Source organism: Equus przewalskii, chromosome 4 (assembly GCF_037783145.1).
Source record: "Equus przewalskii isolate Varuska chromosome 4, EquPr2, whole genome shotgun sequence".
Classification (NCBI taxonomy): domain Eukaryota; kingdom Metazoa; phylum Chordata; class Mammalia; order Perissodactyla; family Equidae; genus Equus; species Equus przewalskii.
In genome coordinates this window covers 97,603,574-97,629,294 of record NC_091834.1, presented here as the reverse complement: position 1 = coordinate 97,629,294, position 25,721 = coordinate 97,603,574, and the positions used below count along the sequence as shown (strand labels likewise).

General features: G+C 34.6%; 1 long non-coding RNA gene across 1 annotated transcript; it reads left to right on the top strand.

The window, feature by feature from the left end:
* Nucleotides 1-1,556: 1,556 nt before the first annotated feature.
* Nucleotides 1,557-19,074, top strand: LOC139082928 (uncharacterized). Its single transcript, XR_011539301.1, has 4 exons — nucleotides 1,557-1,647; nucleotides 12,264-12,340; nucleotides 15,160-15,320; nucleotides 18,942-19,074. It is a non-coding gene; the product is annotated as an uncharacterized lncRNA (long non-coding RNA).
* Nucleotides 19,075-25,721: the final 6,647 nt, after the last annotated feature.

The following is a 25,721-nucleotide window of genomic DNA, read 5'->3' as shown; positions in this document are numbered from 1 at the left end:
ACTTTGTTAAATGTGTATGTTTACTTGGTGATAGAAAATTAATTTTTTACATCCTAGAACATGATACTATTTGAACTTTATTCAGATGTTTTTGTAACCCTTAATACAATGTATAGATTTCTGTGTGGAGATAGGCACTGTCTTTTTAAGCTTATTGCAGAGTATTTTATAGTTTTGTCACTGTTTTATTTTTTTCATTTTCAACACAAACTATTTCCAGTGTAGATAAAACCTAATGAATTTTGTAAGGTTTTTTTTTATCCAGCTAATTTACTATCTTCTAGTATTAATCTTAGTAGATTTATACCAGGGTGTATATAAATAATGTCAAAAGACAAAACAACCTAGAAAAAAAAAATTTGTAACAAAAATGACAGATAAAAATACATTTCTTAACACATAAAAAACTCTTCCAAACAATGCGAGAAAACAAAAATGCAGTAGGAAATCTTATAAAGAATATGAAAAGGTAACCACAAAAGACAAATACAGAGAAGATAAATAGCCCATAAACATTCGAAAAAATGTTAAAACTCATAACATTAAAGAAACACAAATTTAAGTGAATTACTATTAGATTGGTAAGCATTTTACAGTTTGCAATTTAATAGCTTTAAAATGTCAATAAAACTGAGATATTCTCCTGGGCACTCTTACTGGTAAATTCAATTTAAATCAGACTTAATCTCCATTGGAACTACCTATTTGGTTGCCAATCAGCTTGACCAGAACATGAACATTCCTACAGGGCAGGAGTAAAAACAAGATTGAAGACATAGACAGGAATGAGATTGTATAATGGAAGAACAGAGTTCTATTCCATTTTCAGATCCAAAATGTCTGGAAGGACCTGCAGTGCCATGCGTTAACAGAGGAACAAACACCTTTGCTATTAGATAGTCATGGAACGGAGAGCAATGAGAACACTCAGATATCTCCTTCAGTCCATGCAAATGCACCTCTGATGCCTAAATAGTATCTACTTTAATCCAATCGTTCTCCATCTTCTCTCCTTCCTTCATATTCCTTAAGCCTTTTCTACCATTGTCCTTGACCCTAGAACTCCAGGCTCCATCTTGAAGGAGTTACAAAGGGGCTCTGCTACGGATCCATTCAATGAATCACTGGATAGAATGAGATCTTCTGACTTAAGGGTAGAGCATCTGTAAGATGTAAGATCTTTATTGACTGGCTTTCACAGCATAAATCAACTGCATTATTCTACTAAAAATCTTTGCATATTTATTCCAAAGGTGCTCCTCACTTCAGGAATGAGTTGGAGGCAGGAAAGAAGTGAAAGTAAACTTTGTCTGCCACACCATACTCTGTGAAATAAAGTAAGATATATTAGAGACCAGAATCTTATTGTTCTTCTCTGGCTGCTTCTATATAGTTCAGCTCTTGCTGTTTAAAAACAAATCATGTGGGCCCGGGAGAGCTCAGTCATGTTCTTCCTTTTAGTAGCAGAGCCAGGTATTGACCAAGAAAAATCTGGGAATAAAGTTAATTCCGGAATGCTATTGCCCTCAGTGGAAGAGCAAGAGCTTGGACATTCCAAGAGCTAGATTACTGCTGACTATTGAAGAGTCACCACCATTCCTTCTTGTCTGGGAACAACAGCTCAACAGATAAGAAATGGAAAGTCAGGTAGGAATACGGTAGAGGGCCCAGTTCACAAAAGGCACAGAGCTCACTCTTTGAGGCAAATGACCCCCATAGAAGAACTTCAAGCTTCAACAATGAGGACAATAGTGGAGTAAATTGAAAAGTTATTTCATTTTAAAATGAGTGGTTTTCTACAGGTACTGAAGGGAAACAAGATATTTCAAAGCTTGAAGATTAGATCTACAGAGGCCATGAACGGAAAATACCTGTGTAGGTTTTTGTTTTCGTTTTCACTCCTGTAGATACAAAATGCACTCATCTTTCACCTCACTAGGGTCACCTGATTTATTTCCTGGATTTTGTGCCTTATGAGAACCCATTACTCAGGTTCAGGCCAGCACTTCCATGTAATGAATGACTGGAGCTTTTTTTCTTTTAAAGCCATTTTTTCAGTGCTCTGTCTACATTCCCAGGAACATAATAATTCAGATTAAGGATAATAAGAATTAGCAGATAGAAAAGAACAGAGTCACTAAATCATTACGTCAAACTCTGGGTCTTTGCTTTTCTATCCAACAGTCTGTAGAATTCTCTTCCCAAATTCCCAGTCTGTCCAACTGATAAATGCTGCTCGTCGTTTAAAACTCAGCTAACCTGAGTGAAGTCCTGCCCATCTGCCAGCCCTCACTCATGTTAAATTAACAAGACCCCTTTTTCTGTCTTCTGTATGCAGGACAAGCCCTTAATCACAGTATGTATTGTTTGAGGCTTTTTGATTGCAGTGTCAGAAAACAACTCCAGCAAATTTTAAAGGGTAATTAGAAAATAGAAAGAGCATGAACATAGCCATCTTCAGAATAGAACTTGAACTGAAAAAAACATTTTGGAGTGTCTTTCTCATCTTGGCTTCATTTTCATTTTTGTTTGATTATTTTTTATCTCTGCAGACCAGTCTTATCTTTTTCTCTGCCCACATACTGCAATCTGACTGCCACACAGTTCTAGTGGCTACTTTTACAGTCCAGCCACATGCAGAGATTCACTGACATTTAGAGTTCAATGCCACATAGAAGGAAAATGATTAAACCAGATAGTATTAGGTGAACCCCAGGAGCAAGCGATCATAGCTCAACAGCAAAGTCACCTGAGTGCCAGTGCCCAAACCCTGTGGATAAAGGAAACTTTTCAGACAAATGGGTAACATTTTAAGCAGGAAAGACACCCCAAAATTGTTTACTCTGGTCTGTAATATCTTCTTGAACTTATTTACCTAACTAACCTAAATAGAACAGAAGTTCTTTGAGAGCTGGTACCACCTTTTATCATTAATTTTTCAGCATAGAATGCTCAGTTTGTGCCACACAATATGAGCCTAATGTTGTTTTTTAAACAAATCCCTTTTTATTAACATTTTGAATGAAATGTTCATCAGAGTGCAAGTGGATAGTCATTTTATTTTCTCAGTCTTAAGAAACGAGTCTAAATCATAACCTTACGTGGAATATTTGTGGGAGATGGGGCAAGACAGTATACATTAGTGCCCACATGAAAGCATCTTTGACCATGTATTGGGACAGCACAGTGAAGCGATTTGTTTTAAATGGGCTTTGGATTCAAGCAAACCGGGGTTTGAATAGCAACTCTGCCACTTTCTATTTATATGACGTGGGCTCAGTTATTTAACTTCTAAACCTCAATTTTCTCATCTATAAAATAAAGATGATAATAACGTTCCATAAGTATATTTTAATGTTGAAATGAAATACTGTATGTAAAGTGCTTTACAAATAAGTAAACAATCAGATGGGGAGGGGAGTCCCTCTTTTTACCTCCAGTATAGCTTTCCTAAGTAAAATTGCCCACTGTGATGCTATGAAATGCTTAGAAAGAAAAGATAGTGAGACAGAAGAAATAAATCAAACCAAGGATTCTATTAAAACTCATTATTGAAGTATTGAGAAATTAAAGAGCAATAAGGAGATTACTGAAGTTGAAAAAAGTTTAAGCATAAAGAATTTAAACACAACATGACGACACTACAAAGCAGAGGGTTTAACTTACTCACTTAAAAGGAGGTATGTGACATTTATAGAATGGAAGTTCACAAAAATGCATAACAGCTAGCGGTGGAGCTGGGTTTCCTAATGACCAGTTAAATGTTCTTTCTAAGAATAAGGACGTGAACTGAACCTATAGAGGATGACTGACAGCTGGTTCATCCTATTAAAATATATTACCAAAAGTCAGGGTTCATTGGCTGACTCAACCTAATACCCACCATTCTTAATTTTCTCAACTGAACTGATTTCACTTTGCACTATACTTCAGTCATCCATTCCATTGGCTACACAGTTGACCTTGCCGTCACTCAGAACAGCTCTGAAGCCTTTAATCCTTTGCCCAACTCAACGATCACAACTTCCAATCCCTATAGAGCTCTAATTCCCTTATCTCCACTTCACATGTTCTTAGAGTCATTGACATCTCCAGTTCTCTAATTCCTTCCATTTTTTTCCTCAATCAGCATATTTCCAATGTTTTGCCTTCTTTCTCTTTTTGCCTAGGTTCCATGAAGCTCCGTAGGATTAATGTTTGCCGATAATCTCAAATCCCTGTAACTGAGTCCTTCCACAATACTAAAAACAACACAAAAATAGAAACTCAGTAATATTTCTTCTTTATCCCCAATACTGGATGCTGAGTTTTGCTGGATAAAAACTCAAAACTAGGCAAATTAGTTCCACTCTAAATGTGTGGATGATAGCCTCAACTGGCCCCTCCATGTTTCCTTACAACAATTATTTCAAAGTCTCACACTCAACTCTCTTTTTTCCATCCTCAGAGAAGCATCAAGCTTCCTGTATAACAGAGAAATAGAGGCCATCAGGCTACAAACATCTCAATTTCCTGCCCTTTTGTTTCTCTCCCACCCACACCTTCTTCTCTCCCTCTCACAAGATGAAGTATTTTCTCATCTGCTCAAGGATAATTACCCCAACTATACTTTGCATCACATCTCTTCTGACTCTTTGAAAGCCCCAGACCATCACATTTTCCTTCAACTCCAAAAAGAAAATATGTAATATATAAGCATAGCCAATACATCTCATCTTAGAAATGAGATTATAGGGGCCAGTCCTTGGAATAGTGGTTAAATTCGGTATATTCCACTTTGGCGGCCCAGGTTCAAGGCCTGGATCCTGAGTGTGGACCTACACCACTCAATAGCCATGCTGTGGTGGTGACACACATACAAAATAGAGGAGGACTGGCACAGGTGTTATCTCAGAGCTAATCTTCCTTAGCAAAAAAAAAAAAGAAAAGAAATGAGATTATAGTTTCTTTAAAATCCTCCCTTAGAACCTTGTTAATTCCATGTAATAGAATACCATTTGGCCATAAAGAGGAATGAAGTACTAATCCATGCCTCAACATAGATGAACCTTGAAAACATTATGCCAAGTGAAAGAAGCCAGATACAAAAGGCCATATATTCGTATATATGATTTCATTTATACGAAATTTCAAGAATAGGCAAATCCATAGACACAGAAAGTGATTGCCAGGGGCGGGAGGTGGGGAAGAATGAGAGGTGACTGCTAATGGGCATGAATTTTCTTTTGGGGGTGATAATGTTCTAGAGTTCATAACTTTGTGAATATACTAAAAGTGACAATGATATACTTTAAAAGTATGAATTTTACAGTATGTGAATTATGTCTCAATAAAGCTTTTATTTAAAAAAAGAGTCAATAGAACTGCTAATACGTGTATCTTCTGACCAGCAAAGTAAATGGAACATCATTGTTTCCATCTTTAAGGGATAGATCCTTGACCAAATTACCGCTCCCTAGAGAGTCCAGTCATAATAATGAACTTGCAGTAGAAAATATGACTACAATGAATCACTCAATAACTGCCTAATGAAAAATGAATCCAAGTAATAACAGATAATCAATAAAATGTAAAAAAACATCAAAACCATTTCATTTTATATTTCAAAACTAAAATAGCTACACCATATGTTAATTAAGCTTTGGGGAAAGATTATCATCAGTCACCTACATAATTTTTCCTAGAAAAAAATTAAAGTGATTATTTTAAACATAATACAGTTTTAAATGATAGTTTCCAAATAAGGTGAAATGTCTAATAAAGTCCTCGGGATATTACATTGGACTTTATGTAACCTAACAATTTTTTTATGAACCTAAATAAAAAGATAAAGTTTCTGGATGATGAACATGATAATTAACTCAAAGAAATGAACTCGTGTTTTATTAGCATTCATTTGCATATTTATTCATTTGCGAAACCTTTGAATGCCACTATACAGCAGGAAACTGTACTGGGTTGTGTTCATTGCTAGTGATGTTTCTACAGTGCGTTATTGCTTCAAGAAAAAAAAATAACGGAGCACTCATTTATGCCTCTTCCACACGCAGAATTTCATAACTAATGGAGATAGACTGCCCTTTGTTCTTTTTGATTTGGAAGATAAGGACCACGTGTCAATAAAATGGACCTGAAAACTTCAAGGAATATGAGGCTGAGTCCAAATGAATCCATTTGCCCTAACAGAGAACTGTAATGGAAAAACTGTTTCATATTTTACTCAAGTCCAAATATCTTGAAAAAGATTTTTTTTTTTTGAGTTGCAGTATTCTCAATTCTGCCAGTAGGTTAAAATGAAGAGCTACCTTTTGATCAGCAAAGCTCATGAAGTATTCATTCGTATAACCTCCCTGTTCAACACTCGTCCCTTTTCCATATCTGTTCATTTGTTCAACATGGGATTTAAAACAGAGTTCTTTTTAGTTTACAACATCTTCCCCTCCCTCAAGTCTTTTTTCAAACTATAACTCTCAGCTCTCTTTCTTAGGCAAAGATTACATTTTCTTTTTCTCTCAGTCATTGATAGAATAGCAGAGTCCCTTAACCCAAGCTGATCAAATGTTCTTTTTTTCTGCGCTGAAGGTATGTTTTCCTCTGGGGTTTCTGTAACCAGGCTAGAGCCCACAAAGCAGGTGATACTGTGAGGAAGAAAGGAGATTCATTTGGCCATCAAATGTTGAATCTGTACCCAAAATTCCACTTACGGTTTTTGCCTGTATAGAAACTATATTTTAATCCACATAAAATAGTCATGTACTCATTGACTCAACAACAAAATTTTAAAAAATGATTTGTATATTAGAAAGTGAATACGTTTATTTGTGATGAGAAAAGTCTCTGTCCACTAATCTCAGATCAGTCATCTTCATTCAGCCCTATCTCTTTGCCTAGAAGGGAGAGAAAATATTTTAAAAACAAAGCTAACCAGTGAATAAAAACACAGGGAAAATAAGGAAGATTATTTTAACTCAGTTTTCTGATCATAAAAGTGATACTAGGCTTCTGAGCAAGATAGAATAATAGGGATCAGATTTACCCTTCTTTCCTGCATAATTCCTGCATATCTGTCAAAGCTCTGGTGGGGCATAACCTCCCCAAAGCCTTCTTAGTGAACTCTCTTCTTCTGCCCATATCTAAGTGTTTATGTTTATTTTACCATGTTATAAATCTCCATGCCCTGCCTTTCTCTAACTAGGGATGAGGTCTCTGAAGGTAAAGACTCTATCTATCATTTACGTACCTTCAAATACTGACTTGTAGGTGGCTCTCAATAAATATTAAATAGAGGGAGAGAGGAAGGAAAGAAGGAAGGAAACTACGTATGTACCATAATGCTAAAAAAACATTCATACTCAACAATTACAATTTTTCTAGGTTCTATCATAATTTTTCCTTTTCTTTTTTACCCTTCCATAGCTCTAAAAATTATTAACTTTTCTAATAATGGCCTCCATTTAGGCTAATTCTCACTGACATTTAGGGAAGCGCATTAATCAAGAAATTGTCTTTAAATCTCAGTGTAGAATGGGTTGCTTCTGGAAAGATTCCCTGAGAATGCTGATATAATTTTTATACCTGGATTTTTTTTTAATCCTACTGCAAATAAAAATCTCCCTTGGATTTTTCATTTTTACTCACTTCCTCTTAGTAAGTCTGTCATCATGTATGATAGATTCCCATTTCCAAATTACTGTTGCACATTCAAGCCACATCTCCTTTATGTCAAAAAAACCTCCTCTTACTTTCAAAACATTATTTTTCTAAACTCTGCAGAAATATTTTTGCATTTGAAAAATAGCATTGAGATAAAGGAGTTCATACTAAAATAAATTCCAGAAAAATTGAATGGTTAAACATGAAAATTAAAATTCTAAATCACTAGAAGATAAATTTAATATTTATCTAATATTTTAAAAGATAACTTTCTTAGCTTTGAAGGTAAATGATTGAATACAAAAATATTTAGCATTTAGACAAAAAATCAAAATAAAAAGACAACTTCTTGAGAAAATTTTTATAAATATATCAGATATTTTAATACACACTGCATCAAAATGTAAATAAAAGTATTTAAATCCAAAAAGTTGATTTGATAAAAATTTTAAAACAATAATTACCAAAAAAAATACGTAAAATCAGTGAGTCTACATATAAAAAGTATATATATGAACCAAAACTCATATAAGGCAGGGACAGGTGAAAATTAGCATAACACTTTAGGAGGTAATCTGGAAAGAGTTATTAAAATGGCTATAACCCTTGATCAAATATTTACATTTCTTGATATTCTAAATACATTATCCAAAAGTTAAAAACAAACCACATGCATAAAAACATTCAAAATAACACAACAGAATGCACTATTATTGTATACAATTATTTACAATAGTATAAAGTATAAAGGACCAGAATATCTAAAATAAATTTTTTGTTAAATAGTGTAAATCATAAAACATGGAGTTGTTAAAGTTAAAAAGATAAAAACTCTTTAGCAAAGTGAAAAATGTTTATAATATAATGTTAATTGAAAAAGTGAGATATGACAAGTTCTACAGAATGATTATGTCTATATTGAAATTATGTGTGACCATGGGCAAGATCTACAAGGGAACATGGGAAATCTAAACATTTGATTTCTTGGAACAGCATAGTCATAAATTATTTTTTTTAATTGACATTGATTTAGAGTCTTGGTTTCACAATATAATTTATGCAATAAACATTTTAATGAAATAACAGAAAGCTAAACTTAAAGGATTCTTACTTGATAAGAGTCTTGAAGCCAGGCTAGATGGTGAATATGGCTAGAGTTGCCAGATTTAGCAAAATCTGTAAAAGTACAAGACTCCCAGTTAAAGTTGAGTTTTAGATAAACAATGAATATATTTTGTTTGTTAAAAATTTCTTATTTTGGTTGATTTTTATAACTGTTGGAAAATATTTTACCCCAAAGAGAAATGAACTCTTTCTCTACTTTTTTACTATAAATATTTTTCTCTAAATATTTGGAACATGATTTTACTACAAAAGCATTTGTTGTTTATCTGAGATTCAAATTTACCTGAGTGTTTTGGATTTTATCTGGAAGCCCAACCTGTGCCACTTAGGAGCCCATACCCACCCCAGTCATTAGCCATAAATATTAAACCCTTATGCTCCAGTATGAGAAGTGGGGTGGGGCAGGGCACAAGTGAAACAATCATTGGAAGAAGCAACCTTGGCTCTTACCAAATATAAAAATGTTCAGTTTTATTGCCGTAATACATCCTCTGGGAAATCTTGATTTTATCCAGGAGGGTCAAGAATAAGAACAGATCCTGAAACAAAATAGAGATAAGAAAGATGAGTGCGATCACTGTATAAAACAGGGACTATTATTTTCCCAAATTTTCAAGCCCAGGTCAACTGTCCGAAACTAGTCTGCAGAATGCATTCTGATTAAGCCCCAGTAACAGTCTCTTGTATTACACAGTTTACTCTATCTTCAAAACAGCCCCACTAAATAAAGCAGTTGGAGAAGATCCAGAATGGTTCAGGAACCACTGTCACTGATGGATCTAATTGATTCTTGCCAGATTGTTTACTTTCATCAACAATATGTTCATGGTCATCTATAGCTGGATAAAGAATGTTGCCTAAAGGGCAATGCATAATTCTTTCCAGATTATAGCTTTATTAGCTAATGAGATGTTTCATTGAAATTTTATATCCATTTCCTTCCTGATATATTACAAATCTCAGCATCTTTAGTCAGAGTTATAAATGGCCCAGGCAAAAGGATTGGTTACAGCAAGGATTCTGAAGCAATAATCAGCTTGCAGTGTTGAAAGCCTGGGAAGAATGCTAGCGCGACTGGAGCTTAGTGAACAAGAAGAAGAATAACAGAAGATGAGTGCAGAGAGGTAGACAGGGGCTGAAACCCTGGACAGTGTTTGAATCCCATTTGAAATGCCATAGGCAGCCCCTAGGGGGATGCAGAGGAGGAATTGATATAATCCTATTTGGGACAGGTGCCATGGTTTTATTTTCATTAATTAGGAGTGATTCTAACAGACTCTTTTGTAATTATTGCTGTGAATAAGAGCTGCAGATCAACTATTCTAAAAATGAAATCATGTTTTTTGGCAGATGTCCCTCAACATTCAACTAGCTTGTATTTAACAGTCCTATGCAGTATTTTAACTCAGTTTCAGAAATAGGCCAACATTCTGCAGATAATATGTTGCTGAGCCCAAACCATGGTCATTTGTCCCCTTAACTACTACAATAGTCTCTTAAATTAATTGGTGCTCCTATTTCTACTTTTGACCTCCTCCGATCCAGCCAACACTCAGGAGTCAGTATAATTTTTATAATAGCAATCAATCAAATCATGTAATTTCTCTGCTTAAAACATTCCAACATGGACTTTGGGTTTCTTTTCAGGATGTGAATACCTGGAAAGAGCATCACTCTCATGCATATAACACAAAAATGCTAAGCAAACTTCAAGTTCATGATTTTGAACCCTTCAGATGTGGAAGGAAAGGCATAGCTATTACTAGGCGTAAAACCTATTTATCTCAGTCTCTATGGTCCTATACAAAATATCCAGCTTTCAACCAAAATTATGAGGCATATAAAAAGGCAACAGGGAGCAACATATTGCCAAAAGACAGAGCAATCAATACAACCATACCCAGATACGACACAGATGCTGGAACTATCTGACAGGGAATTTAAAATAACTATGACTAATACATTAATATCTCCAAAATACTTTCATTAAATGAAGATCAGATGGGAAATGTCACCAGAGAGTGAACTGAAGGAAGGAAGGAAAGAAAGGAGGGAAGGAGGAAGGGTGTGAGAGAGAGAGAAAGAAAGAAGAAAAAATGCTGGAAGTGAAAAACAGTAACAGCAATGAAGAATGCCTTTGTAGACAAGATATAATTGAAAGTAAAATCAATAAACTTGAAGACAAGTCAATGAAAGTCTTTAAAACTTAAAAATCTCTCAAAACTCAACAATAAGAAGACAAACAATCCAATAAAAAATGTGCCAAAAATTTGGACATTTCCCCAAAGAAGATCTCTTGATGGCAAATAAGCATATAAAAAGATGCTCGATATTGTTAACATAAGTTAAAACCACAATGCGGATACCACCAACCACTTTTTAGAGTGGCTAATTTTTATTTTAATTGGAAATGCCATGTACTTGGAAGGATGAAGAGCAACTGTAACTTTCATACATTGCTGGTGGGAATGCAAAATGCTACATCTACTTTGGAAAATAGTTTGACCTTTTCTTAAAAGTTAAACATATACTTACCATATGACCCAGCAATCCCATTTCTAGATATTTACCTAGAAATGAAAACTATGTTCATACAAATACCTTTACCTGAATATTCATAGTTTTTAAACTCCAAAAACTGGAGATAACTCACATATTCTTCAAATGGTAAACTGATAAACTCCAGCATCCATTCAAGCAACATTACTCAGCAATCAAAAGGAATGGACTAGATTCCCTCAACATGGATGAATTTCAAATGCATTATGCCAAGTAAAAGAAGCCGTATTCCAAAGGCTTCATATTGTATGACTCCATTTATATGGTATTCTGGAAAAGGCAAAACTATAGGTGGGGAAACATCAGTGGTTACCAGAGGGAAAGAGAAGGAAGAAGTTGACTGCACATGGGCAGTGTGAGCTATTTGGGGGATGAGGAAAGTGTTCTGTTTCATGACTATGGTGATCAATACATGACTTCATTCACTTGCCAAAATCCACAGGACTGTACACAGAAAGAGTATATTTTGCAGTACCTATTTTTTTAAAAAAAAACTTTCCAGTGGCCTCTATAACACTTAAGATAAAATTTAAGTTCATTTCCATGTCTTATAAGACTTTGCATGATATTTCTTCTGCTTCTGTGTCCAAGCTCATCTCATTACTCACTGAGTATAGCCACACAGTTCTTAGTACACCACATTCTCTCCCATTTCATGCTGCTGCACTTGCCATCAAATTCCGGGAGCTTCTTTTTTCCCAGGTCTTTATTTGGTTGGTTTCTTCTTCTAATTCACATCTCAGCTTTAACGTCAGCTCTTGGAGATCCATTCTTAACCTCCAATCCAAAGCAGATTTCTCCCTCAGTTCTCCTTCCCTCTACCATATTACCTTGCTTAGTTACTTCACACAATTATCAGAATCTGAAACTAACTCTGTTTGCTTATTTATGTTTTTCCTTATTTGTTAATTTACCCCCACCTCTAGGATACAAGCTCCATGGAGACAGGGATTATTTGTCTTTTTCACAAATAGAAAAGTCCCTGCAATGAACCAGGCACTTGGTAAGTATTTGTTAAATGAATGACTAAATTTGAAAACTTTTACATTAAACCTTCTGAATCAGTTCCTCCAAAGGTCTCCCAGGCTACACTAGACTTTTATAAAAAGGAAGAAAAAGAATTGGCTTATATGTAACTACAGTATTTCTGGAATAAGGTGGGTTATTAATTAACTCATCAAATGATTTTTAAAAGAGACTATTGAGCAAGATCAAAAATCTCTACAGTAGCCTCAAGGCACAGGGTTCTGTTATAGTTTTGTCTGAACATGGATTCATTCATTATTGGACTGTGGGAGTGGCTGCTTGAGAACAAATACACTCAGATAGAGATTACTTCTTTCTGAAGAAAATAATACTATAAATCTCATCGTGAAAAACATGAGAGCTGAAACTATTTTGTTTTCCCAATCTTGGTATTTCAGATGTTTACCACAGACTCTTGCACATGGTCATAACATAATACATGTTTGATGCATGCATTAAACAATTAATTAACATAGTTCCTCTATAGACAATCCCAATGTACAAATATCCAGCATGTTATAAAGAAACCACATTAGAAGAAATGGGTTCTACTGCCGGCTCTGCCACTAATTAGTGATGTGACCTTAACCTTTCTAATCCCCAATTTCTGTAGAATGAGGGAGCTGGGTTAGATGACTTCTCATGTCCTTTCCTCTCCTCTCAGGGTTTTTTCCTATTTTGTGTTCAGAAATTCACTATAAGACAGTTTTTAGAACTAGAACGGTTTTTTCCTGGAGAGTCAATGTTTTCAATTGAAGCAAAATCTCTCAATTTCCCCCAAGAAAACCTGGTTTATCCTGAATTTAATGTATTCAAACAAACCAAAATGTCTATGTCGGTGTGTACGTGTTGGGGTGTGTGTGTGAAAAACCAAGCACTACAACTCTGAAATTGAATAAAACTGAAAAATAATAGAATTGAATATAGCTTATCTAATCAAACATAGTTCATCCTGAAAGCAGCTCCTCGAGGCAAAGTAATTTTAATTAGTGGAGAATGAGCTGGTAGATGGGAACCATTTTAGGAATTCTTAAAATGTTCTGAACATTTTCAAGACCTTTTATATCCTGATGACACTCTTTTGCTTATAACCATTATTACATCTAACATTTCAAAATGTATGACTTTTCTTTTTCTTGTTATAATGTAGCTCTCTGTCATAATTTTTACGTTCAACAATCGTGTTAAGTTATTCTCTGACCTTCTCAACTGAAAAGAAAGATAAAGGTGATTCTAGATTTTCCTGAGGCCTGAAGCAGAGTGTAAAGGAGGCAGGGAAGTAGGGGATTAAAGACAACAGTCACAGTGTGTTGGTGGGATGAGAAAGTAGCTGTTACACGTGGAATTAACTAAGCTTTGGGCTATAAAAGGAAAAGCAATGGAATCGGTGGGATTCGTGAGGACAAAGAAAATAGAAAGTAGGATGGAGATACTGAGTCCAATCATTCACCACCCCAGTCTCCGTTAGTCCAAGATGCCATGGGTGGTTTCTGAAGGAACCAGAAGGGAAGAGAGAGTTGCTTCAAGGCAGACGATTGGAAACAATTTTCCCTTTCACATTCTTTAAGCATTTCTACTGGCTCACTACAAAACTGGACTTCCCTTCTCCCTGAGCTGTTATTTTGGTCTATTTACCACCTCATGAAATTGTAATAGTGCTATCTATTATTTACTTTGATATCATACATGGGCAACTTCCAGAATCACATAGCATTTTTGTTAACATTTGAAAACTTTAAATTTTTGAGTTATCTCGCTGTAAGTGGACAGTATCTATTTATATCATATAATTATGGCTATACAACTGGAAGGCTACTATAAATTCTGGAGAAAAAAAGCCCTAAATAGTCTAAATGACAACCTCTTTGTTGACAAAGTAGCTTCTGATGATATAGAAATAAAAGCCATAATCCAAATATCACAGACTTTGATTGGAAATATATTCCACATGAAAAATATATGAAAATAAAAACAGTTCTACAGGTTCTAGTAAAAACCACAAGGAATCTAAATTTTGTCAGCTTAATCCCTCTTTGGTGAGTGGGTCTCATGTGATGTCCCTCAAAGTGTGTTCCACGGATCACTTTCATCCAGATCAGCCGGGCGCTTGTTACAAGGCAGCTTCCTGAAATCCACCCTCGGCTGGTGAATCAGAATCTTTGAAAATGAGCCTGATGTTCTGAATTTCATCAAGCTTTCTACATTGCATTGATGTTTGCTCAAATCTCAGCATCTCTAGTTTAATGCGGGATCCTGTGGTGTCAGAGCAGACACCACGCCAGCACTCGGCATAGAGGAGTTTACCAACCACAAAGTAAACTGTCCTTCCTGTCTCTCCTCAACCCCCCACAGTGCTTCCAGGCTTTGCTTGCCGATGACACAGATTAGATGCTGCCACGTCCTCAAAAGCCCAAAGGTTAATGAGGCATCTCATTCATATTTCATGATTGCTGTTTGCCCTTCTCTGCCTTTGGGACACACAATGGAAAAGTGCAATCAATAGAATAATATCAGAAGCACCAGACAATTAAAAGTTACCGGAAATAATCTATAGACTCCTACTGTATTCAAAGCAAATGCCCTGAATTAATAAATTATCAACAGAGATCATTATTTCATCAGAATTTGTCAATGTGTGAAACAAAACAAAACGAATATACCAAACCCTAGGAATAAATAGCACCTACCAATTCGTTTTTTCAATATCCCATTCTCCACATGCCTGTTTTCATAATGTCTGCCCTGCTGCTTGTCGTTGAGGCCATCATTCTAATACTTTGTTTTTTGTGCTTACAGACTATTTACAGCTCTTTACTCTCAGGCTGATGTGCTCACACATGGGACCATGATGGAAAAGACAGGAGAAATTCAATGTGTCTGTGTTGAAAACTAATACTTCTGGCATTCACTTTCTAAACTCTCTAACTCTTTGCTACATTTTAAAGCATATTTATTGGGTAAGGTTCCTCCTAAAACTTTTTGGGAGAGGGGTTCTTTAGTAAGTATTTTTCTTTGCATTTCCTCTTCTCTGAAGACCTTTAGCTCTCCTTTCTTGCCCTTTGTTTTATATTTTAAAAGTTGATTTATAATTGTAATAGAAACCATTGAGTATCTATTATATTCCAGAAATTTTCTATGCATTATTTTTAAATCTTAAACAGGTATTTCCCCAAAATAGGTTATTTGTAGCTCAAGTCCTCTAAAATGTTCCTTTCAAAAAACAGGATTTAGCAATTAGATAATTCAGGTACTGCTTCAAACTCTTTCGTGATTTTCAGATTCCCAAAACATATTCACATATTAAATCATCCAAGGAAATCTAGAGTGAAAATAAGAAACTGCAAAACTCTTTACCCCAGAGTTCTTATATTAACTTGACCTTGGAACATTTTTTTTCAAGGTTTAAGTGAAATCACTTTGGAGAATGCTGCCTGAGACCAAATTAGAAAGCCATTTAATATTATTATTGTTATCGTTGTGATTATTACTCTTACTTTAAATACAGTAAAATTAAGACGATTCCTCCAAAGCCAAAAACCAATGGATGGCAGAGCTAAAATTCAAACAAATCTGACTCAAAAATCTACTTCGTTTCCATTACTTCCACTATGTTCTTTCTCTTTAATTTCCAAATCATTTCCAAAATTCTGTGAATTCAAAGAAACTTACATCTACAATGGATATTGTACACCCAAGGGAAAATCCTCATTTTTAAATTCTCCATAATGCCCGTAAGATAAAACAAATTAAAACATTTTTTTTGGTTGGATCTTGTTCATATAATAATGAATTGTAAGCCATTAACACACAACACTGTTTTGCTCTATAGTCAGTTTTTAACGTTAAATTTTAGGATAAAATTTCCGAAGTAACAATTTATCCCAAGCAATTTTTAAAGAGTTGGAGACATTGAGGCAGAAATTAGCAAGAAAGCATACCTCAGAGAAAAACCTTCACGAAGAAAAGAAGGAAGGTTGAGAGGAAGGGAGGGAGGGAGGAAAGAGAACAGGAAAATTAAATAATTAAATTCAGAATGAGTGAGAACAGAATTTGCTGCAGTTCATGAGATCTAAGGACACAGCACCTCCCATCCAGGAAACTGTCCTACAGCAATATTTGCAAGGGACGCCAAAATGACAAATACAAAAATGTTCATTACAGCATTGTTTATAAGAAAAAGTTGCAAACAACTTTGTCCAAAAATAAGGAAACGCTTAAATAAATTATGGCATAGAATATTGAGATAGGTTTATACAAACAGATAGGAAATAACCACAAGATATTTTTCTCCCTTTAAAAACAGTCACAGAATATAAGTAGCATAATCCCAAATTGTGAAGGAAGAAGATGGGAATGCCGAGGTGAAAGAGGTTAGGAAGGGGTACCTTGCTTTCACTCTTATATTTGCTATAGTTCATATGTAATAGCAATAAGCATGTAATCTCAGATTACTTTTCTTATTTAAAAATAAGTTTAAGAGATCAAGTAGAGAGCGTTGTGTAATACAGGCGGTGTACTTCAGTGTTTCCAGAGAACCTGAATTAAACTATAGCTCTGCATCCTGTTATCTGGCTAACTTTAATATTGTCCTAGATTTATCTTAGCCTTTGTTTTATCAACATAAAATAGGGATAATTTATACTTGTTTATCAGTATTCTAAGACTTAGAAGCGATATAGATAAAGGTACCCAATATATGGCATTTAATAATAGAAAATCTCTTTGAAGAATTAACGGTATATCGCATATTTTATTGTGTTGTTCAGTATCTTTTGTGTCATTTATCTGTTCCTAAATGCAAGTTCTTTTAAAAAAGATTTTGTGCTCATACTCTTAAATTTCTGTCTCGTCTGCCATGTTTACTTACCACTATCTGGTAATATCTTAGAATGTTGCAGAGTGGCGAAATAAAGTAGAATTATGCAAATTTTAGAGCTGGAAAAGATCTTAGAATTTACCTGGTCCAATTTCCAATTTTACTACTAAGAGAACAATTGCTTGGCATGCTAACTAGTTCATTAAACTCATCAGATTCATAGTGTGTATCCCAAGGTGTCCTGTCTCATATACACTGTATACAATCCTTATACAATGCTGAGTTCTGTTCTCCTGGGAAATCTTCCACTTAACTCACACCATTGAGCTTCAGTTCCTGGCAAGAGGGTGATAATTTTAGAAGATGGAGTATTTGGAAGTGTACAAGTCTGAAGACTATCACTGCTTAAACTTTAAGAAGGAAGAGTTTGACGGGGGTAGGGAAAACATAAGAATACTGGTACAAGAGACAAACTTCATCTGTTTGGCTATTCTCTAAATTCATTTGTATCATGTCACTCAAAAATAATTTCTTACGTCTGCTTTGGTACATATGTGTGCTAGACTGCTATGCCGTCCCCAGAAATAAAGCTAAGGAAGGGTAAAGTGATGAAAAGACACACCCTCTTTGCATTCCTAGTAGCCACATTGATGGGAGATCATTGGAATACTATGAAATATTTTTCAGTAGTGGTATTTCAGTTACATTACTACCTTTTCAAGTTTTGTGCATTTCACGCAAATAAAAATGACTACTGAGGTAAATAAACTAACAAAGTAGGTTTTTCATATTTAAGGCCCAGAGGATTAACTCCCTATCAAGTGAATAGTTTTACTTTGGGCAAGAAGTACTATAGAAATAATAACCTAAAAGAGATTTTTTTTTCTATTATGAAATATTTTCAGTTGTACAAAATGGATAGTAAATAACACCATGAACTTGGTATACCAAAAAATAAAGAGAACATTCCAGACATAAATGGTGTACCTCTCTCCTTCCCAATGGTCATCATTACCCTGAATTGGCATTATTCATTCCTTTCATGTTTTCATAGTTTGACCGTAAAGTGTGTATCCTTAAACTATACAGTATTGTTTGCAAGTTTCCAATCTACAGGTACATTGTATCATTCTTTATGTAACTTTATACAATTTGCTTTTTTTTCACTTAAAGTTTTGTTTTTTAGATTTATACATATTGACACAGAGCTCTGGTTTATTCACTTTAACTGCTATTTGTATTATTAACTTGTAAAAATATGTGTTCTCCTATCGAAGGGTATTTATGTTATTTTCTGTTTAATTACAAACAACATGGTAAGGAATGTTCTCATATATTATCTCCTTCAACTCATGGGCATAGGGCATGTGCGTCTTCAGCCTTGCTAGATATTGCCAAATTATCCTTCAAGTTCATTTACCGATTTACACTCGTACCATATACGTAGAGATTTTCTACTGTGCTAACATCTTCACCAATACTACCTGGTAAGGCCTAACTTCATCATTTTAAAAGAGCTAGTTTTCCTTTTCTTTAAGTATTTATCATGCTAATGAATTTAGTTTGTTTTTTACAGTATATTTTGCAGATAATATCAGGTAAGAGTGATATGAAAAAGGAAATTGGACCTAATTAGGATAAAATAAAAAATATTAACGATTAAACTTTGAAAGATATCTAAATAAATATAAAAATATGAGGAAATATTAAGCATCCATTTTAAGGACTTTGACATACTTAGAATTATAAATGCTCTTTGCAGATTCAAACCGAAAGGACTCTCCGAGAAAAATCCCTTAATGCACGTGAGTGCTTTGTAAATACACACTTCTGTGACAATTACAGGTCTCTTATGATAGCACATAAAACGGACTAATTAAATATAGTGAAAGTAATTTATTCTTGTGCTTACTATTTAGAAAATATGCATTAGAATTTAATATTTTGGTATGTTTGGAGTTTTGTTCTAAAGATTTTTTGTTGCTAACTTTCAATAGCTTTTTAGGGGGCCCTTTAATTTCTCATTTTGATCTTTCCTTTTTTGGTCATAGTTACAAAACACTTCTAATGGTCTATGATCTAAAGAAGGTCAAGAATTGGTATTTCCTTTCACTGGACAATTAGAAGTCTATAACAGGGAACGTTCTATTGAATGCCAGACTTCATTCAAGATGTTTTCACTTGGGTTTTTCACAGACAGATATTGATTTCCTTCTCCAATGCAATATATCTTTTCATGTAATAATGCCTTAAGCAGAGCAGAGATTCAAGAAGAATTTGAATTTTTATCTGTTGAATACTTATTTTCAAAACTTTGACATACATTGTCTCCTTCCTTCATATCAATTGAGCAGGGCTAAATCATTTTCGCTCAGAATTATATTTTCATGTTGTAGGTTTAGAATTTCAAATAGGTAAAGGATTGTGTCAAACATCACAATAATTTAGAGGGAAAGGGATTGAATAAGCTAAGGAAAGCCCCTTCCTAATTCCCAAGTGGCTTCATAGAGTGGCCAACATTTAATTAAGTGGCCACAGTCCAAGGCATTACATGTTGGTGGCGGTGATTTGTCAACACAAAGATGGGGGCAGTCACATTAACCAAGCTCACAAAACTAACATGCAAAATCAGAATATCAATTTAGTGATTTACAGTGAGAAAAATGACTGCAGAGGGGACCGATCTCTTAAATCCTTTGATCGTTGTACTTTTCCCTGCAAACATGCAGCTAGAGAAGTCAAGTTGTAAGGTTGTTTGGCAAACTGGAAACTTATCCTTAAAGCAATTATAATAAGTGCAGAAATTCAAAAGAGATGAAAGCTCATGCTTGACCATCACAAAAATGTCATGGCTAAGAAGAAATCATCTAAGAATCCCAATCATCTTCCAACAGGACTTGCAAAATGCTACAGCTATTGAAGAAATTAGGGTTAAATTCCTTCCCATAAATAAAACTGCAGGCCCAGAGAGTTTCACTGATGAATTGTAACAGACATTTAAGGAAGACATAATGCCAGTACTTACACACACTCTTCCAGAAAATTGAGGAGGGTACACTTCCCAATTCATTTTATGAGGTCAGCATTATCAGGATACCAAAACTATACAAAGACATTATAAGAAAGGAAAACTACAGACTAATATCCCTCATGGTATAGATGAAAAAGACTAAACAAATTTTAGCAAATTGAATCCAACAACATAAAAAAAGAATAATACCTCCTGACCAAGTTGGGTTTATCCCAGGAATGCAAACCTGGTTTATGTTCAAATGTCAATCAATGTATCAACTGATGAATGGGAAATAAAACATGGTATATCCATATGATGGAAAATTTTTCAGCAAGAAAAAGAAACTAAGTATATGCTAGAACATGGATGAAACTTGAAAATGTTATCCTAAGTGAAATAGTTCAATCACAAAAGACCACGTGAGATTCCATTTATATAAAACATCCACAAGAGGCAAAGACATAGACACAGAAAATAGACCAGTTGTAGCCTAGGACTGGGAACTCGAGGTGGAGGGAATTGGGAGGAAATGGGGAGTGACTGCTAACGGGTACAAGATTTCTTTTTGGAGGATAAAAATGATCTAAAGTCAGTAATGCTCCTACAACTCTGAATGTACTGAAACCCATTAAATTGTACACTTTAAATAGGTGAATTGTGTGCTATATAAGTTTTATCTTGGTAAAGCTATTAAAAATTAATCAATGTAACTTACCATATTAACAAACTAAAAAAGAAAATCATATGGTCATCTCAATAGATGCAGACAAAGTATTTTTCAAAATCCAAAATCCATTCCTCATAAAATCTTCAGCAAACTAGGTATAGAAGGGAATTTCCTCATTTGATAAAGGGCCTCTAGGAAAAACCCTCAGTCAACATCATACTTCATACTTTCCCTCTAAGATCACAGATGTATCAATCATATACGTCAGCGATAGGAAAGCTCATTCAAGAGCTATAGTTTGTCTGCTTAGAATCTTGACCCAATTGACGCAATTTCATAATGAATTTTGAAAAGATGGCATTCAATTTCTACTGCAAAAATATACTCTGATATTAACATTTTAGGAATAACAAATATTTACAACCTGGTAATTGATATTCTTCTATTGAATAAGTGAAGTGATCTAAGTTGCCCAAACAAGTATACGTTTTTCCTATTATACATAATGAAACTATTTTCAATTTGAATGAAAAAAGGTACATTTCATAAAAATTTATAGCTTTTCAAAAATCTATGTTGGGGGTGGAAAGGAATGAGAATGCTCACAACTGCTATATCAACATGTTCCATTACTTTCAGGTAAAATTTGATATGTGATTTAGAAATAAATGATTTTTAGTAAAGCAGAAGGAGAGTCGTTAGTGAACACTTTTTTTTGTGAGGGAGATTGGCCCTGAGCTAACAACTGTTGCCAATCTTCTTCTTTTTGCTCGAGGAAGATTAAGCTAACATCTGTGCCAATCTTCCCATATTTTATGTGGGATGCTGCTACAGCGAGGTCTGACGAGTTGTGCTAGATCCACACCCAGGATCCAAACCCTTGAACCCCAGGACACTGCAGAAGTGGAGCTCGAGAACTTAGCTACTATGCCACCTGGCTGGCCCTGGCAACACCTTTTTTTACCCTTTTGTTGTTTTTACCCTTTTTGCTTTTGTTTTCTAATATTTTTTTGTGCCACCAGGAAAAGCTGTAATTTTCCTGAGCAGTTGGGGATCTTTTGGTTTGCCTTTTTTTTCCCCTTAATCTCATAGAGACTATGAATTGTATGATCCAACGTATTCCCTATTTAGGCTGGTTACTTTTAGTATAAATGCATAATCTTGCTTCTGGAATTTGTGTAGTAAATACACTCATCCTCATTTCATTTTATTTTTTCCACTCCAATTTTCACTCTACCCCTATTTCCTCAACAATTTATTTTTGATGTTTTATCTTGTCAAAGTGTATATTTTTAAGTTGATGACAGCTGACATCATACTGTCTTGTGAGTTTCAAAAGCTACTATTTCAGAATCCAACCCAGCCTGCTGCGGGAACCAATTCCCTCCACTCTTTCCAGATGCTGGAGGAAAGGGAAAAAGAAGTGGAGATGTACACAAGACCTTTCATTTCTTTAAGGCAAGAATGCTTCTCAATTTCTGTTTTTAGCCAATTAATTCAACTTACAGATCACCTTGCTTTCTTGTAGTGCTAACAGTTTCTGTACAGCAATACTGAAGGTGGGCACCACTCTGATTTATTCCTTCAAACTACCACTGACATAAGGCTATTATTGTAGTAGATGATTAATTCTCTGGAGAAAGGGGTGCTCCCTGTGGAGGCAGATTAGGTCAAAGTAAATACTTCTCTATTTCATGACATTTTGTAAATTGCTTTAATTCCTCTTCAAAATAAAGCAAGTATATGAACATGCAGTTAAAAATCTATCTCTGTTTCTATTGCTAATGTACAAATCTGTACAAAAGTAAAAAGGAGAAAGAGCTTCTCCTCAATTTCTTTCTGGAGAAAAAACATAGGGCCAAAAATAAAGATGTCACCATACTGGCAAAAATTTGATAATATGGGAATACAAAGTATTGGTGAGAAAGTGGAGCCACAAGAACTCAAACATTGCTGTTGGGAGTGTAAATTGGTACATACAGTTCAGAAAACAATTAAGAATTATCTCGTAAAATTGAGCTTTCACATATCCTGTGACTTAGTAAGTCTATTCCTAAGAAGGTTGCCTGTAGCTATAATGTCCAATACAGAAGCCACTAGGCATAAGGGGCTATAAATTTTTTTTTAATTTTTAATTTTAGTTAATTAGAATTAAATAATGTTACCCAGTCATGAGCAGACCTAGTACCCAGATGTTGGTCTCTAATGCCATTTTCTAGTAAAAAGAATCAGACCCCTTAGAGAAATGTCTGATTCTAGAATGGGGGCAGGAAATATACAAGATGAGCCTGGAGCATCTTGTAGTGCCATTAAGGACAGAAGTGCTAAACACCCACACACACATACACACACACACACTATTGGGGTATGTTAAAGAGACACAGGAAACAACTGAAAAGCTCCCAATAGCCAAAGTAGGAATAAAAAATGAAAAACTAAATTAGATTATAACCCACAGTATAAAATAAATATCCATCAGTCCACACTGATGTAAATTAATTATTGAATAAAAGAGTAAATGGAGGAGAAAAGATAAATTCCCCTTGCAAAAGAATTCCAAAGAATTCCCACTCTTTAAGTGTGGGCTGCACATGGTGACTTTGTTCCTAAAAGTACAATGTGGAAAAGTGGGACAGGGAGGGAGAGTAAAGAGTAAACTTTACAGAGGAGAGAACTGACAAACATGACCTCAATCAGGTGATCAAGGTCAGCATCAACAGTGACAAGTCATGTTGATAGCATTCGTAGGTATACCCTTGATATCATGTGATTAAAACGGCAATCTGCCTCTGTTGTCTTCCTACCCCTAACCCATAACTCCAGTCTAATCATGAGAAGAACAGCAGAAAATCCCAATAGAGTAACACTATACAAAACACATGACCAGTACTCCTCGAAATTGCCAAAGTCCTCAAAAACAAGGAAAGTCCCAGTAACTGTCACATTCAGGAAGCACCTATAGGAACATGATGACTAAATATAGTGTGGTATCCTGGATGGGGTCCTAGAACAGAAAAAGGACAGTAGGTAAAAATAGTGTAAGTAAATTATAATTTAATATAAGTGAATATTAGTAAGATATGGTCTTCAGTTGATAATAATGTATCGGTACTGGTTTATTCGTTGTTAACATGTACGATACTGATGTAAGATGTTGAAAATAGGAGACAGTGAGTGAGGAATATATAGGAACTCTCAATGCCAACTTTACAATTTTTCAGTAAGTCTAAAACTGTTCTAAAAGCTGAAGTTTTTTTTTTTTAAAGACGAGATATAATCAGAGAAACAAAATAGCAGTAAAACTATATGAGGTAAATTTGAATGACATGTAATATCCCCTTTTCCCATTAATCTTTCATCAAAATAAGAAATTTATTTCAACACTCCATGGATTGATTTTTCTTGGAAATTAAGCACATAAAATTTATTTTTTAATTAAATTATATAAAAAATTCAGTTCCTCAGTCGTACTAACCACATTGAAAGTACTCAAAAGCCTCACATGGGGTTTGGCTGTGATATTGAACAGCATAGCCATGGAACATTTCCATCACCGCAGAAAGTTTGGTTAGACAGTGCTCTGGAGAAACTCACAAATGTGCACCAATAGATATGGACAAGAATGTTCATAGGAGAATTGTTCATGATATTTAAACATTGTTAAAACAAAACAAAACAATACCCATCAACCAAGGAATGGATAAATAAATTATGATGTATTCATAAAGCAGAATCCTATACAACAGTGAAAATTAATGGACTATGAGTTCATACATCAACATGGATTAATCGTTAGATTGAGTGAAAGAGGCAAATTCAAAAGTCACATATATTATAAATTCACTATTAAAAATTCAGAAACTACAAAAGCAAGTAATACATTGCTTAGAGATATGTATGTGGCAATATTCCAAGGAGAAGTAAGAGAATGGTATCACAAAATCCAGTTCAGTCCTCTGGAATGGAGGAGAAAGGAGTCGTTTATTGGGAGAAATATTTGGAGCTTCAGTGGTATTGGTAAAAACCTTCTGCTAAGATTGGGTGCTGGTTACAGATATGTTTGTTTTATTATTATGCTTCATAATTTTCTTTTTAATTACATAAGATATTTTGAATATATTGTCTATCTGTCAAAGCTTTATTGGATTCCTCCTTTTGTTACATATCACTTACCACTTTTCTCTATTATGGATTTCTCATTCCCATTATCAATTGTTGTGCCACTAAAGCAGTTGAAGTTAAAACTTGCTGGCTCTCATGGATTTTGCTATTTGTTTCCTGACCCCATAAATGGTTTTCGTGCTTCCAAATTTGTATTACTACATTTTAGTCTGGATTTGTAGCCTAATTTAGCAGTTCAAAACTCAAAATGAATATAAATATATGCTTCTCAATTCAGAGGATAGTATCTTGCAATTCAAATGAGCAAGACCAATACAGACAATCTATTATTTAATCTTGTGTCATCCAAATATTGACTCTTCTTATAACGGAGCATACTTACCTAGAAGAATCAGCAACTTACAGTGCACAAAATGTTTCAGAACTCACTTAGTAGACTTTATTAATATTCTACAAAATACTGTTGATGCTATTTCATTCATATTTCAAAATCCTCTCCTTAAATTAGTTAACTGAATCTCTACCCACTCTTTCCAATTCTTTATGAAATACTAATTTCCTTTTATATCCTGCTAGGGTTTCAAAAATAGTAGTCAATGGGGAAAGCCTATTTGAAACTATTTTTTTACTTATATCCCTTGCTGATTTCCTGAATTACTATATTTTTCATAATCATATTTTAAAACAAATTATGTATTTAACCACAACAGATGGATATTTTGGTTATTTTTAATAATACC